Raw genomic sequence first — 16,842 nt, 5'->3', positions numbered from 1 at the left:
CTTAGATGTGTGATGACACTAGGCATTTTTTTTTTTTTTTGCTCTTTTATTACTCTGTCTCTGTTTCCTTCAAGTTTTTTTTTTTCTTTCTCTTTCTTTTTTTGTTTTGTTTTGTTTTGTTTCTTTGTTTTCATCTATATCTTTCAGGTCATAGTCTTCCTTAATATCTGCTGATCCATTGCTGTCCATTCATATTTAAGAACAAAGTACTGGAATTCTCATTGAAAGCCAGAGTCTTTACCTTAAAGTTGTCAGCTGAAGGAGACTCCTGCTGATGGAATCCATAGGTCTTTTCTCCTACACAGTGTTTTTCCTAGGCAGGGAAGTCTCTAATCTCCTGCCTGGAGGTTATAAAGCAAAATGTCAGAGTTTCTCAGAGTTGAGCTGGGTGAGTAAAGGGAACCAGGGGGTTCTCAAAATTCAAGATGTAGATCTCACAGTTCATTGTGCATATGTTCATTTAATTCTTCTGATTTAGTATTTCATCCCCCCTTCAGCTCTTTCTGATATTCCATAGCAAGGTTTCTCAAATTCTGCTTTATTGAGATTTAGGGATCAGATAATTCTTTGTTGTATAGACCATCCTGTGAATTGTAGAATACTAGCAGCATCCCTGAGCTCTACTCGCTAAACATCAGTAACACCATCCCCTCAACACCCCAGTTTGGGATAAACAAAAATGTTTCCTCAGAGGCAAATTGAAACTGGTTGAGAACCACTATTCCGAAGGGAACCCTCTTCTTCAGACACTCCAGAAAAGAAGTGCCTTGTCTTTTTCTAGTATGTGTCTGTGTGTGAATGTGGAAGACTGGGCAAAGGGTGTAATGGTCATAATATGCAGGAGTGACTCTAGGGATCTAACTATATATACAGGATTTCAATAAATCTTTACATCTTTATCCAAACTGAATCTTTAGAGATACCTGCTGCCTGGAATCAACTTGTTTCTTGGCTTCCATCTTGAGGATTTTCACTCTTCTTTCATCTGCTAAATCAGTAAAGTATTGTCTATTTGCTTTTAGCTTCCATTTTTTTAAAATATATGTCTTTACTGTAGTTATTTCCTCTCCTATTATTCTCTTTATCTTTGATGATTGAGAGGATTTTTTCCCTTTTAACCCCTTTCCTCTAATTCTTATAAGTTTGAAGGAAACATTATAAATGTGTGCTTTTTTCATGCTTCTGCATGGATTTTCAATGTTCAAATGCAAACAGCAAAATGTTTATGTGTGTGGCAGACAGGTCACTTAAGGATATGCCCACATAGCCTATAAAGTGCATTTTGGTTTTTTCTGGGCATTATTACTAACAGGAACAAGAATCCATTGTATGTGCATGAGTAGGGGTGCTATAGACTGAATGTTTGTATCTACCCCAAATTCATATGTTAAGACCTAATCCCCATAAGATAATATTTGGAAGCCTTTGGGAGGTGATTAGATCATGAGGGCACAGCCCTTATGAATGGGATTAGTGCCCTATTATAAAAGAGACCCCAGAAAGATACTTCATCTCTTCCACCATGTGAGGACACAGGGAAAAGAAGGACATCTATGAACTAGGAAGTGGGTTCTCACCAAACTCTGAACCTCGTACACCTTGATCTTGGACTTACCATCCTCTGGAACTGTGAGAAATAAACTTGTTTATAAGTCACCCAATCTATGGTATTCTGTTAGAGCAGCATGAATGGACTAAAACAAAGGATATAGCTTATAAAGATGGGTCTGGCAGTGGTTTACTTCTAAGTTTTTAGAATAATGAGCATATTACCAATGGCATCATTATTGTCAGTTCATCTGTTTGATTGATTTATTGCCTGGTTAAATGATTGATCTTTGATCCTTACAATTAATCTGCAAAGCAGATGACACAAATACTAGAACCCATGGAAAGTGAGGCATAGAGAGGTTAAGTGAATTGTTTAAAATTACAAAACTAGTTTGTAGCAGATCTAAGACTAGAAACCTAGTTCACTTCTTTTTCAACTATACTATTCTTTGAATAATTAGTATGACACAGGTAAACCCTCAAAGCAAGGATGAAACAAGAGAACTGTCAGTTTTTAGAAAGTCAAAGAAAGTAGTGCTATCCTGGTATTATGTACAAGGCAATGCTAAGGCTTACACAGTAGGAGTAGCCTGTGGCTTTTTGGATGATGATAAGCTCTCAATTGTGTGCAAGCCCTGTGAAGAGATGATAATAACAGATAACACCTATTGGGCATTTTGCAAGGTGTCATTTTATTTGGTTTCTTTATATACTATATCTCACTGTATCCTCACAACTTCTTGAGGTAGGGCTCTGAGCTGGATGACAGAAGCTGAAACTAGAATTTTTATTGTAAAACAGTGCATTCTTCTGAAAGTATTAGACTCACTGTTTAATGAGAGAGAAATTATAATTAAGTCTTTAGGAGTAGAAGAATCTCAAAGTCCCATGCTATTCCCATTAGGTGGTGAGCATGGGTGCTACTAATATGAACTCATTTCAGAAATCAAATTTATGCATTTTGCTTATTAGTTTAAAATTCAATTAGTTCATCTTAAATGTCTAGCTCAAGTCAAAATCCATAATTTTAAATGCCAGTGTGGCCACCTGGATGACTCCATAATTTCCTCACACAAATTTAGAAAATTGAAGTTTTTACCTATATCCTTTAGCTTTTGCTGCATAACAAACCAGTTCAAAACTTAGTAGCTTAAAACAGCAATCATTTTTTTACCTTCATATCCTTCCAGTAGATAGTTTAGCCTTGGCTAAATTAGTCAGTTCTGATCTGGGAAGGTACAGCTGATTTTACTCTCATGGCTAAAAGTATCTGGGGGTGACTGGTTTAGAATAAACTTTATTGGTCTGGTAGAGTAAATAATTCCTCCTGTTTATAATTATGTGAAGATGTCCACATCCTGATTCCTGGAGCCTGAGAATATATTATATAGCCAAAGTGACTTTGCAGATGTGATCAAGTTAAAGATCTAGAGATGGAGAAATTATCCTGAATTACCAGGTATGCCTAATGATGTCATAACAAGTGTCCTTATAAGGAGGAGGTAGAGATGCTACTACAGAAGAGAAGGTGATATGATGGAAGAAGTAGAGATTTCAAGTGATGAGCTGTGGAGACAGAGGAAAAGGCTGTATATCATGGCATGTAAAGTAGACACTTGAAGCTGAAAAAGGTAAAGAAATAGATTTTCCCTTCAGAGCTTCAAGAAGGAACCAGACCTGCTGACACCTTGGTTTTACCTTAGTAATTCTGATTTTAAACTTCTGACCTTCAGAATTATAAGATAATGGATTTATATTGTTCTAAGCTACTATATTTGTAGTAATTTGTTACAACAGCAAAAGGAAACTAATATAGCTGAGATGGCTGGAATGACCAGGACTTCTCCAAATACATGTCTGTCTGCCCTTCTCTCCTTCCTTCCTTCCTCCCTTCCTTCCTTCCTTCTTTCCTTCCTTCCTTCCTTCCTTTCTTCCTTCCTTCCATCCTTTCTCCTATCTTTCCATCCTTCCTCATTTCCTTCCTCCTTCCTTCTCTCCTCAATATTTATCCTATTGTCTAGCCGTAATGAACTGCTAACAGATCTTACAGCATTGCCATAAAATCTAGAAACTTAGAGAAGAGTATTTTTTTCATTATTTATATTTATTTCTGAACACCCTAGCTTATTTTGTATGGGTATGTTAAATGTGATTTATTCAGTGAAAATCAGAGGCATAATTGATCTAAGGCAATGGATCCTAGATGCATATGCAGGGATTAATAGAAATATCTCATTGATGTACTGCATTCATTGAAATTTTGTACAGCCCATTTAACTGCACCATTAATAAGAGGTATCACATTGAACATTCCATATGGTTTCTTCAAATATTTCATGTATTTTAATGTAATATTAATAATCCATTTGTAAACCTATGTATAATCATTTATTTTAAAGATATTATAAATAACATGTAAAATGTGCATGATGTTTCATGCCTCCATGCTTCCCTGTGTGGGATGCCCTATCCCTTCTTGATGGCTTTTCTATATCCTAGTTATTCTTTAAGACTCAAATCAAACACAGCTTTCTTTATGAAACACTTCCTTATCACTTAATCTCAGTAACAACAGCAGCAGCATCTCCCCCTTATTCGCTTGACCTTTTGAATTTCAGCAAGAGGAAATTGAAACCTCTTCTATGAAGGATTAATAGCTCATGATACATACATTAAACAAAAGTTAACTTCAGCATCACAGATGCTAATGTGTCAGGGAAAGTAGAAACGACTCTAACTGGGAGTAAACAATAGGAAAGCTAGTCCTCTGAGAGTTAAATTGTCCACATCAGGCCAATAAGTTCCTCTCAGATGATAAAGAATTGCAGAAGTTAAATCATGTTCTTGAGAGAAGTGCTCAGTCAAGTCCAGCACGTGGTTAAAAATAAGCCTGGAGATGTTATCACTATATGTTTATTTTTTATCTAGGATCTTTCCTTTAGCATTTAAAATCATTCTCCATATCTTACAATTACTATGATGTCTACATTTACTACAGTGCATCTCTGTTCGATGTTCATAATTATCTGTACTTTACCCATTTTTTTCCTATTTATTCATAATCTTTTGGGGGCAGAGACCTATTTTATGACATATTCATCTAGTGCAGAGTGTATCCACAAAGCTTCATATATAATCATAATAGCAATAATCTGTATTACAGATGACAGATACAGAATTGCTATTTCCAGACCTCAAAATTTCAAATCAGAATAAATAAACTCTATGCATTTCATTAAAGCGTTTCTCTCAAATCTGGTTTGTGGGACATAGATAACAATCTGCCTATTTCTACAATGATTTTTTTCTTTGAAAAAGAAGATATGTGTAGCAAATTCTAATACATGCTCACACCAACTTTGTTTTCATTTAGTAAACAAAGTCAGATGTTTTATAAAAACAGTGAATTCGTTTTATGGTACATGAGCTTGATGGAATATTACATAGCCATTAAAATGATGTATGTAAAGACTATTGAGATACATGGAAAACTATAAACTGTGAGAAAAGTAATACACAGAATGATGATATGATCATCTCTACTATGTACATTAATTGTTATGTGTAAAGCTTGGAAGAGGCCACAGAGCAATATAAATGGCTGTTTTCAATGTTTTTACATACTTGAATTTGTTTTTAAGGCAAGAGGATTTAAATAATATTTGTTGAAATAAGCTATAAACTTCCTGGTCATATAGATAGATTCTTGTAATTTATGTTATGTCCATAGAAGTAAAAAGAGAACTTTAAAGGCAATTTCTCACCTATAAGATAAGGACTTTGGTTAAGATCTTTTTTTGAGCCATCCATTACAATATTACCAGAAAGAGAAGGTTTTCCCTTTATTTTTATGACTGCAAGAGGAAATTGCAAACACTGTCTCTGGAGTCGGACCACAGCTTTCATATTATCCCTCTACCACTAAATAGCCTCTAAATACCTGATCTAGGACACGTTCCTTAACCTTGTTAAATCATGGTTTCCTCGTGATTTAGAAAGTGGAGGTAATAAAACTTTACCTTATAATATTATTGAAATGGTTAAATAGAAAAAAAGCTTGTAAAGTGAGGATTTTTCACAGAACCTGGTACATGTTAAGCTTTTAATAAAAGGTAGTTATATACACATATTTCAAAGCCACAACTGACTTACCAATAATTTTTTTTTTCCCCAAAGAGAAGCCAAAGACAGAATATCCCTAGGAAAAATACTCTGCAACATTTAGGCCATTCTAGATAAAATCTCAAACATCAAGGAGTTTCTTTTATTTGTTTAAAAGAGTTGTTTTGGGGCTCCTGGGTGGCTCAGTCGGTTGAGCGTCCGACTTCGGCCCAGGTCATGATCTCGCAGTCCGTGGGTTCATGCCCCATATCGGGCTCTGTGCTGACAGCTCGGAGCCCGGAGCCTGTTTCGGATTCTGTGTCTCCCTCTCTCTCTGACCCTTCCTGTTCATGCTCTGTCTCTCTCTGTCTCAAAAATAAATAAACATTAAAAAAAATTTTTTTAATAAAAAAAAATAAAAGTTATTTTTATGTATTCAAACTTAATTCATAATGAAAGCAGATTTTTGCATGATGGCTGTAGTAGGTGATCTCTCTGATGATAGGGATTTTGAATAAAGTTTCAGGCATTCTGAGAAAATATTGAACATTTCATAAATTAATTCCTTTTGGTAAAAGGCACTGGAATTTGGGACTAAATGCCTTTAAATGGAATGTCAACCATGATACATTCAATATTTAAATATTTGAATGGATCATCCGTTGGAGTTTGTCATTCTATTCTCCATCCTTCTTCTATACAGCACCTCTAAATAGAGGGCCTAAATTTTGAGTATGTTTTGTGTCCCCATTTTGAATGTAAGGTTTAGTAGGAGGATGCAGTGAAGGGAAACAAATAGTTAATCAAAAGACTGCTTAAAATATGGTCGTATTTCTACCCAATTATATGCCTTACACATCTGTCTTAGCTTCATTGTCAATATATTTAGAAAAATCCTCCAACTTACTAAAAGAATGCAATTAAGGGCCTTCTGAAACCATATAAGGGAAAGACTGTTTCCTCTTTCTTATTGAAAAGGTTTCCAGCTCTGTCTTCTGGGGAGAAAGTTGATCTATCCTTACCTCCGTAAGGCCCATTCAGAGAACAAGCAGGCATTCTGAAGGGAAAGTTCTGTCTCTCCAGAACTGGCATTCTCAGATATGTAAGGAATGATTAAAAAGTCTAGGAAGTTGAATAAGAATAAATCATTTGACTTATTAAATAATGAGCGCTTTACCTAGGGAGAACATAAATAGGTCCGTGCCTATTTAGAAATAGCTTCTTGAAGTTTATAATGGGTGAATTTAAGACAAAGGAAAGGCTGTTCAGCTTTTCTAATCTGCCCCTTCTCTTCAGGCTAGGTTCCTGCTCTCTTTGCAACTCCCATCATTCTCTGTATTATAATAATCTGTCTCCAGACCACAGAGTGAATTTCTTGAGATTAAGGACCAAAGGCTGGTTATTCATCTTTGTTCACCTGGTATCCACATCCTAGGAAACTAACCATAAACACTTGGACTACCTCAAGGGGTAAAGAAGTCAAAAAATTTAATTAGGTTTAAAATATGATTTATCTGTAATGGCTTGAGAACATAGCCTTTAGAGGCTGGTGGCTGTTGAGACTACTATCATGATTTGCAAAAGAAAACATCCTTTATGCTTTTGTCAGAAACAAAACCGGGCTGAAGGTATTCTTTGGTGTCCCCGTACCCTTTTTAGATCCATGGCTTTCAGTAATTGTGTAGGTTGTTTTCCAATAGCTTGGGATATGTGTTTAATGTATAACACTTATGTAGCCTGCACTCTAATTAGCAATCATTTCATTTTTCTGGACTTCGAATCAGTCACCTATGAAATGAAGCCCCAGGACCAGATTGTCTTGAAGATAGGATTCTACTCTCTAAATGTGTTTTACCTGATGATCCAAAGATAAGATTTTCAGGGCCATGTGCTCTTTTTGTTTGTTTGTTTATTTGTTTGTTTTATAATAGTGCCTTCCCCCTACCTCACATCATAACATGTAGACTTTAGTATCCAGCTCAAAACAAGAACAGGGAGAAAAGAATAGAAGCTGTTTTCTAACTGAGTACTAAAATAACAGGGCAAGGCTGAAAATAACTATCTAAGAAAATTGGCAGTTGTGTTTGTATAATTTTTTTTCAAGTTTGCATTTTGTAACTCTTTTTTCATTTTTAAGAAAATCATCAAATTGAAAGGTTTTCAATTTTTCTATTTCCTGCTAGCTGTTTTTTTTTTTTTTGGTCCATTTTATGCCAGAGACTGTATTGAAAGCAATTTTAACAGATGTAACTAAAGAAGGACTAACCATGTGCACATGATGTATGGTTTTATAACCAGGAGTTCTTCTGGATCTCTATTCAGCTTCTCACCTGGATTGCTATAGAGTTTGATCACTCTGTATTGTATTAGTGTTCCCATGGGCGAAATGGACAGAGATGTATCATACATATCTCTGGATGCTGTTGGGATATATACCATAACTAATCAATACCTGTCCAACATATTAATATTCCTTTGCAAAGGCACAGCAAGGTACAGTATCGTTGCATTGCCTATATGTGTCCCTGTTAAAGGCTGATTTGCCTTTAACTCCTGGGGAAATAGGTTTAATTCTGAATTGCTTTGCTGTGGACAGATGGACCTCATGTTTCTTAGTTTGCCTGAGCTAGACTGCCCTCTTGGGAACTGTTTCTTTGTCTTTGAAAACTTCCAAACCTCAGATCTCATCACTGATAACAAAACAAGCAACCAAGCAAACAAGGTTTAAAAGACAAAACCAATAATAGGTTATCAATGTGAGCAGATTATATTATTTGGCAATGTTACCTATCAGAATGACATGTAAGGAATAAACTGTACATATTTACTACCATGTCATTAACACTGTCTACTCACCTTCTTTGAGATGCAGGAAACAATGAATTGAATATTAACAGTATCACATTCCCACAGGGTGGACACTATGGAGCAAATCAATTCTCCCAGTCATTTAATTCTGTCCAATTTTAGGGCCACTTGTTGTGCAAGGTGTTTAGTAAGTTTACTGAGGCAAATAAAAATAAATGACATGGATTTCTCATTCTTTAACTTTTATTAAATACTCCTTTAATATATGACATACCAGGAACAGTCCCAATAAAATATTGAGATCTTCAAGGAACTTTGGAAAAAAAGGAGGACATAACTTGTTCTCTTTCTATCTTTGTAAAATCAGAAAACCTTGGTGGAATGGTGTATAAAATATGAAACTGAAGGTATAGAGTAATTTAAAAGCATGGATTTTTAGATGAAATAGACCAAGAGCTGCACTCTGCCAGTGATTTTTCCCAGGTACCTGTGGATTAAGTTGTTTAATTTCTTGAAACTTCATTATCTGATTTAAGCATAAAATTCCATTTAGTAGTTCAAAACTGGGTGAACGTTGACAGGTTAATACATGACTCAACTACTAAGAAGGATGTTTATCGGATGGCACGGGAAGGACATGATTAAATGCCCAGTATTGAGTCCTTGCTGCTGCCACTGCTACTACTATTGCTTCTATTACTACTACCACCACCATCACTGTCGTTGCTACCAGCATCACTACTATTGCTGTTAGTAACACCGCCGCTACTTATATGACCACCACCACCACTGCTACCACCACTACTCCTGTAACCACCACCATCCCTACCACTACTACCACCATCACCACTACTGCTTCTACCACCACTACTACCATTACCCCTGCCACTACCTCCATCATCACCACCACCGCCGCTGCTTCTACTATTACCACCACCACTACCTCTACCTCCACTACTACTACTACTTACTACTAGTAGTACTTACTGCTACTACAGCCACCATCACTACAGCTCCTACCACCACTACTATTATTACCACCACCACTACCTCTACCTCCACTGCTACTACTTACTACTAGTAGTACTTACTGCTACTACAACCACCATCGCTACTGCTCCTACCACCACTACTACTATTACCACCACCGCTACCTCTACCTCCACTGCTACTACTTACTACTAGTAGTACTTACTGCTACTACAACTACCACTGCTACTACTTACTACTAGTAGTACTACTGCTACTACAACCACCATCGCTACTGCTCCTACCACCACTACTATTACGGTACCAACACTGTTGTCACCATTACTACCACTGCTATTGCTGATATTTGTTATCTTTACGATTGAATCATTACCAGCCATGGTTGTCATCATCATCGTCATGATCATCACTTACATTAAATAAGATGAAATCATGAGCTCCCCAAATATGGGAGAAAAGATCGTTCTTAAATTCCTCTAAATGCTTTGAAAGTTCTCACTCCTGGGGCACCTGTATGGCTAATTCAGTTGAGCGTCCGACTTCGGCCCAGGTCATGATCTCAAGGTTTGTGAGTTCGAGCCCCACGTCGGGCTCTGTGCTGACAGCTCAGAGCCTGGAGCCTGCTTCGGATTCTGTGTCTCCCTCTCTCTCTGCCCCTCCCCCACTCATGCTCTGTCTCTCTCTGTCAAAAGTAAACATTAAAAAAAATTGTTTTTTTTTTAAAAAAAAAGTTCTCACTCCTATGTTTAGCAGCTTCAACTCTAAAGACTGGTATCAGTGTAAGTCAGGAAAGAGGTTCAACCAGAAACTACCTGTGTTAGAGCAGATTCAAAGTTCATTTGTTTTAAAATTAGTATCAACAATGAAAATCAAATTCAAATTCAGGCTGGAAATTAAAAAGACAATTAAGGGAATACAGATATTTAGGTCAAGTAGAAATAAAGGGAAGAGAGGCCCTCTAAGAAATAAGAATTGAATGCATCTTAATTTTTTTTTGAATTCCAGTGTAATTAACAAACAGTGTTATATTAGTTTCAGGTGTACAATATAGTGATTCAACATTTCTATACAGTGCTCAATTATGATACATGTACTTTTAATCCCCTTCACCTATTTCACCCATCTCTACATACACACCTCCCCTTTGGTAACCCCTGTATATTCTCTATATTTAGAATCTGTTTTTTTGTTTGTCTCTTATTTCCTTTTTTCCTTTGCTTTGTTTCTTAAATTCCACGTATGAGTGAAATCATATGGTATTTGATTTCAATCTATCCATGTTGTGCAAATGGCAAGATTTTATTCTTTTTTATAGCTGAGTAATATTATTTATTAGTAATATTATACACACACACATACACACACCACATCTTCTTTATCAACTTACCTATCAATGGGTTGATTTCATATTATGGCTATTACAAATAATAATGCAAGAAACATAGGTGTGCATATATCTTTTCAAATTAGAGTTTTCATATCCTTTGGGTAAATACCCAGTAGTAAAATTACTGGATCATCTGATAATTCTATTTTTAATTTTTTGAGGAACTTCTGTACTGTTTTGTGCAGTGGCTTCACCAATATGCATTCCTACCAACAGTGCAAGAGGGTTCCTTTTTGTCCATACCCTCACCAACACCTCCTGTTCCTCTTTCTTTCTTTCTTTCTTTCTTTCTTTCTTTCTTTCTTTTTTTCATTTTATCCATTCTGACAGGTGTGAGGTGATATTTTATTGTAATTTTGATTTGCATTTCCATGATGATGAGTGACATTGAGCATCTTTGCCATGTGTCTGTTGGCCATCTGTATATCTTCGTTGGGAAAATATGTGTTCGTGTCTTTTGCCCACTTTTAATTTGGTTGTATCAGGGTTTTGTGGTGTTGATTGTATCAGTTCTTGAGTTATATTGAATATTAAACTCTTACTGGATGTATCATTTGCAAATATCTTCCCTCATTCAATAGGCTCTTTTTGTTTTGTCTACTGTGTTCTTTGTTGTGAAGAAGCTTTTTACTTTGATGCAGTTCTAATAGTTTATTTTTGCTTTTGTTTCCCTTATCTTAGGAGACATATTAAGAAATATGTTGCTATAGCCGATGTCAAAGAAATTACTGCCTGTGCTCTCTTCTAGGCTTTTGATGGTTTTAGGTCTCACATTTAGGACTTTAATCCATTTTGAGTTTATTTTTGTGTATGGTGTGAGAAAGTAGTCCAGTTCCATTTTTTCACACAATGTTGTCCAGTTTTCCTAACACCATTTGTTGAAGAGACTGTTGTTTTACCCACTCTGCTTTCTTGCCTTCTTTGTAATAGATAAATTGACCATATAATTGTGGACTTATTTCATGGTCTCTCTATTCTATTCCATTGATCTAAGTATCTATTTTTGTGCCAAATACCATACTGCTTTGATGACTATACCTTTGTAATATATCTTGAAGTGGGAATTGTGATGTCTCCAGTTTTATTTTTCTTTTTTCGAGATTACTTTGGCCATTTGGGGTCTTTTGTGGTTCCATACAAATTTTAGTGTTATTTGTTCTAGTTCTGTGAAAAATGCTTTTGGTATTTTGATAGGAATTGCATTAAATCTATAGATTGCTTTGGGTAGTATAGACATTTTAACAATATTTGTTCTTCCAATCCATGAGCCTGGGATACTTTTCCATTTATTTGTGTCATCTTCAATTTTTTTCATCAGTGTTTTATAGTTTTCTTCTCCTTAGTTAAGTTTATTCTTAGGTATTTTATTATTTTTGGTACAATTGTAAATGGGATTGTTTTCTTAATTTTTCTTTCTGCTACTTAATTATTAGTGTATAGAATGCAATAGATTTCTGTACATTGATAATTCTGCAACTTACTGAATTCATTTATCCATTCTAGTAAGGTTTTTTTGGTGGAGTCTTTAGAGTTTTCTGTATGTAATATTATGTCATCAGCAAATAGTGAAATGTCTAATTCTTCCTTACTAATTTGGATGCCTTTTATTTCTTTTTCTTATCTGGTTGCTGTGCCTAGGACTTCCAGTACTGTGTTGAGTAAAAGTGGTGAGAGTGGCCATCCTTGTCTTGTTCCTGATCTTAGAGGAAAAGCTGTCAGTTTTTCACCATTGAGTATGATGTTAGCTATCGGTTTTTCATGTAAGACCTTTATTATGTTATGTCCCCTTTAAGCCTGGTTTGTTGAGGTTTGTTTTTTTTTTTTTTTAAATCACGAATTGATATTGTACTTTTTCAAATGTTTTTTTTTTTTCTGCAACTGTTGAAATGATCGTATGGTTTCTATCCTTTCTCATATTGATGTAATGTATCATGTTGATTGGTTTGTGAATGTTGAGTCACTTTTGCATTCCTAGAACAAATCCCACTTGATCATGATGAATTTTTGTAATGTATTGTCTTCAGTTTGCTAACATTTTGTTGAGGATTTTTGTGTCTATGTTCATCAGAGATACTGGCCTATAGTCTCCCTTTTTTTTAGTGTTTTTATTTAGTTTTGGTATCAGGTTAATGCTGGCCTTATAGGATGAATTTGGAAGCTTTCCTTCATCTTCTAGTTTTTGGAAAAGTTTGAGAAGAATAAGTATAAACTCTTTTTTAAATGTTTGTAAAATTCAACTGTGAAGTCATGTGGTTCTGGACTTTGGTTTGTTGGAAGGTTTTTTGATTACTGATTCAATTTCATTGCTAGTTATCAGTCTGTTCAAGTTTTCTGTTTCTTCCTGAATCAGTTTTGGGAGGTTATATGTTTCTAGAAATTTATTCATTTCTTCTAGATTGTCCAATTTGTTGGCATGCAATTTTTTCACAATATTCTCTTATGATCCTTTGTATTTCTGTGGTGTTGGTTGTTACTTTTCCTCTTTTACTTCTGATTTTCTGTATTTGAGTCTTTTTTTTTTTTTTGAGTCTGGCTAAAAGTTTGTTAATTTTGTTGCTCCTTTCAAAGAACCAGGTCCTGGTTTTATTGATCTGCTCTATTGTTTAGTGCTTTATGGTGTTTTTTTGTTTGCTTAAATTTTCTGTTTTGTTTTTACTTTCTATTTCATTTATTTCTACTCTAATGTTTATTATTTCCTTCTAGTAGTTTGGGGTTTTGTTTGTTCTCCTTTTGCTAACCTCTTTTAAGTATGAGGTTAAGTTGTTTATTTGAGGTTTTTTTGTTTGTTTGTTTGTTTTCCCCTTGCTTCTGGTGTAGGATTATGTTGCTGTAAACTTCCCTGTTAACAAGATTTTGCTCCATCCCAAAGATTTGGACTATTGTGCTTTCATTTTCATTTTTTGCCATGTAGTTTGTGAGTAGCATGTTATTTAACCTCCATGTATTTGCATTTTTCCAGATTTTTCCTTGTGCTTGATTTCTTGTTTTATAGTGTTATGGTAAGAAAGATGCTTGATATGACTTCAACTTTTTTTTAATTCATTGAAGCCTAACATATAACCTATTCTGGAGAATGTTCCATGTAAACTTGAAAAGAATGTGTATTCAGCTGTTTTCAGATGGAATGTTCTGAATATATGTTTGATCTGTCTGGTCCAATGTGTCATTCAAAGCCATTATTTCCTTGTTGATTTTCTGTCTGAATGATCTACCCATTAATGTAAATAGGGTAGTATTATATTACTATCAGTTGATTACTCCTTTCTGTTTGTTAATAGCTTCTTTGTGTACTTGAGAGCTTCTATGTTGGGTGCATAAACATTTACAATTTTTATATCTTCTTGTTAGATTGTTCCCTTTATTATTATGCAGTGCACTTCTTTATCTCTTGCTGCAGTTTTTGTTTTAAAGTCTATTTTCTCTGATATAAATATTGCTACCCCAGCTTTCTTTTTACTTCCATTTGCATGATAAATGCTTTTCCATCTCTTTGCTTTCAATCTGCATGTGTCTTTAGGTCTGAAATGAATCTCTTATGAACACCATTTAGATGGGCCTTGCTTTTTTATCTATTCTGTCACCCTGTGTCTTTTGATTGGAGCATTTAGTACAATTACATTCGAAGTATTTATTAATAGGTATGTACTTATTGCCATTTTGTTACTTTTTTATGGTTGTTTTTTGTAGTTCTTCTCTGTTCCTTTCTTGTTCTCTTCTCTTCTGGTTTGATGGCTTTCCTTGGTGATATACTTTGATTCCTTTCTCTTCATGTTTTGCATATCTATTTCTGGTTTTTTACTTGTGGTTATCATTAGGCTTATATATAATACCTTATGCATCCAGCAGTCTATATTAAGTTGATGGTCATTTAAGTTTGAACCAATTCTAAAGCAATACATTTTTATTCCTCCCCCATCTGCTACATTTTAAATATTGGTGTCATACTTTTACATCCTTTGTGTGTATGTGTGTGTGTGTGTGTGGGTGTGTGAATCCCTTCACTGATTTTTACAGATATAGTTAACTTCACTGCTTTTGTGCTTCCTACTTTTCTATTCCTGCTTATGGTCTTTTGTTTTCCCTCATAGAATCCCCTTTAAGATTTATTGTAAATGTGGTTTACTGTTGATGAGTTTATTTAAATTTTGTCTGGGAAACTCTTACTCTTCTTCTATTCTGAATGATAGCCTTGGTGGATAGAGCATTCTTGGTTGCAGGTTTTTCCTTTCAGCACTTTGAATATATCATGCCACTGTATTCTGGCCTGCAAAGTTTTTGCTGAAAAATCAACTGATAGCTTTTTTGGGGTTTCCCTTGTATGTAACTACTTTCTTTTCTCTTGTTGCTTTTAAAATTCTCTCCTTTTCACTGCTTTTTTCCATCTTAATTACTAGGTGTATTGGTGTGGACCTCCTTGGGTTGATATTGTTGGGGGATCTCTAGGCCTCCTGGATCTGGATTTCTGTTTCCTTCCCCTGATTTGGGACATTTTCAGCTATTATTTATTCAAAGAGATTTTCTGCCCCTTTTTCTCCCTCTTTACCTTCTGGGATCCCTGTAAAACAAATGTTATGCTCGTTGGTGTTGCTGAGTTCCCTTAATCTATTCCCATTTTATTTTTTTTTCTTTCTTCTGTTCAGCTTAATTGCTTTCTATTCCTCTGTCTTCCAGGTTGTTGCTCCATTCTTCTGCTTCCTATAGTCTACTATTACTCCCTCTAGAATATTTTAATTTCAGTAATTGGGTTCTTCACCTCTTGTTAGTTCTTTATTTTTTCCATGTCTTTGTTTGAGGGTCTCACTGGGGTCCTCCACTCTTTTCTCGAAGTCCAGTAAGTATCCTTATGATCATTGCTTTAAATTCTCTATCAGGCATTTTCCTTATTTTTGTTTTGTTTAGTTCTCTTACTGTGATTTTTTTTCCCTGTTCTTTAATTTGTGAGTGACATGTTGTGCTCTCCTGTTGTGGCTGAGCTGCTTTTGCCTTCAGTCCAGTCATCAGCAATTGTCCACTTTGCCTGTTGTGGGCAGAGTTTGGCCCCTGTATTGTTAATGAGCCAGTCTGGGGTCACCTTGGGCTTGAGTTAGGTCAGATCAGACATTTGCCACAGGTATGGTTGCACCAAACTCTAGGGTATTCTCCCTGTGTTGTCCCTTGAGAAGCTTTCATTACTGAGTGGGATCTGTTGTCAGACCAGATGGCTGTCCCCAGCCCACTGCTGGGGTTGTAGTGCAGCTGGGGTGTGTAGCTATCTTCCCCTCTCCCCAAGGCAAGAGTAATGTTGGAATGGTGTTGGCCACTACTGAGGCTGCTTGCACAATGCCATGCTTGTGTTTCCGATTTGGATGGATTCCTGTGGAGGGCAGTTTGAACGGGACAGGTCTGCAGAGAATATGTGAACCTGGTACCCATTGTTAGCATGGTTTGTACGGATACTACCACTTTGGAGAATTACTGAGGGTCGTTAGGGTGGCAGGTCCATAGTAGAAGGTAAAGGTGGAGGTTATTCTTAGTAAGCTAGGTGGAGAGTGTTCATGCTGGTTCCCATGGGTGTCCGTGTACCTAGGCTGGGGGTGGGAAAAAGAAGTGGTGACCACCAGGTCTTTTGTTCTTGGAGAAGTCTCCTAAAGATTCCTGCCCCTCCAGCACATGTTCTGAGATTAGTAAATAAATCTTCTCATATATGTCAGATGTTTTTTTCAAACTGGTGCTCCTATGATGTATCTCAGCATAGCTGTTTGTTATGCTATCTCTTTAAAGCAGGAACTCAGTTTCCTATCCATTTCTGGCTCTCCTGGAGTCAAGCTGCTGATTTTTAAAGTTCCAGGTATTAGGCCCCACTGATTATAAAAACTCAAGAATTTAAGCCCCTCTTGTTTTCCTTTTTTTTTTTTTTAAGTTTATTTATTTTTTTGCAAGAGACAGAGACAGCATCAGTGGGGGAGGGACAGAGAGAGAGGGAGAGAGAGAATTCCAAGCAGCCTCCATGTTGCCAGTGTAGAACC

Source organism: Panthera uncia, chromosome C2, assembly GCF_023721935.1.
Source record: "Panthera uncia isolate 11264 chromosome C2, Puncia_PCG_1.0, whole genome shotgun sequence".
Classification (NCBI taxonomy): Eukaryota; Metazoa; Chordata; class Mammalia; order Carnivora; family Felidae; genus Panthera; species Panthera uncia.
This window is presented reverse-complemented; position numbering follows the sequence as displayed.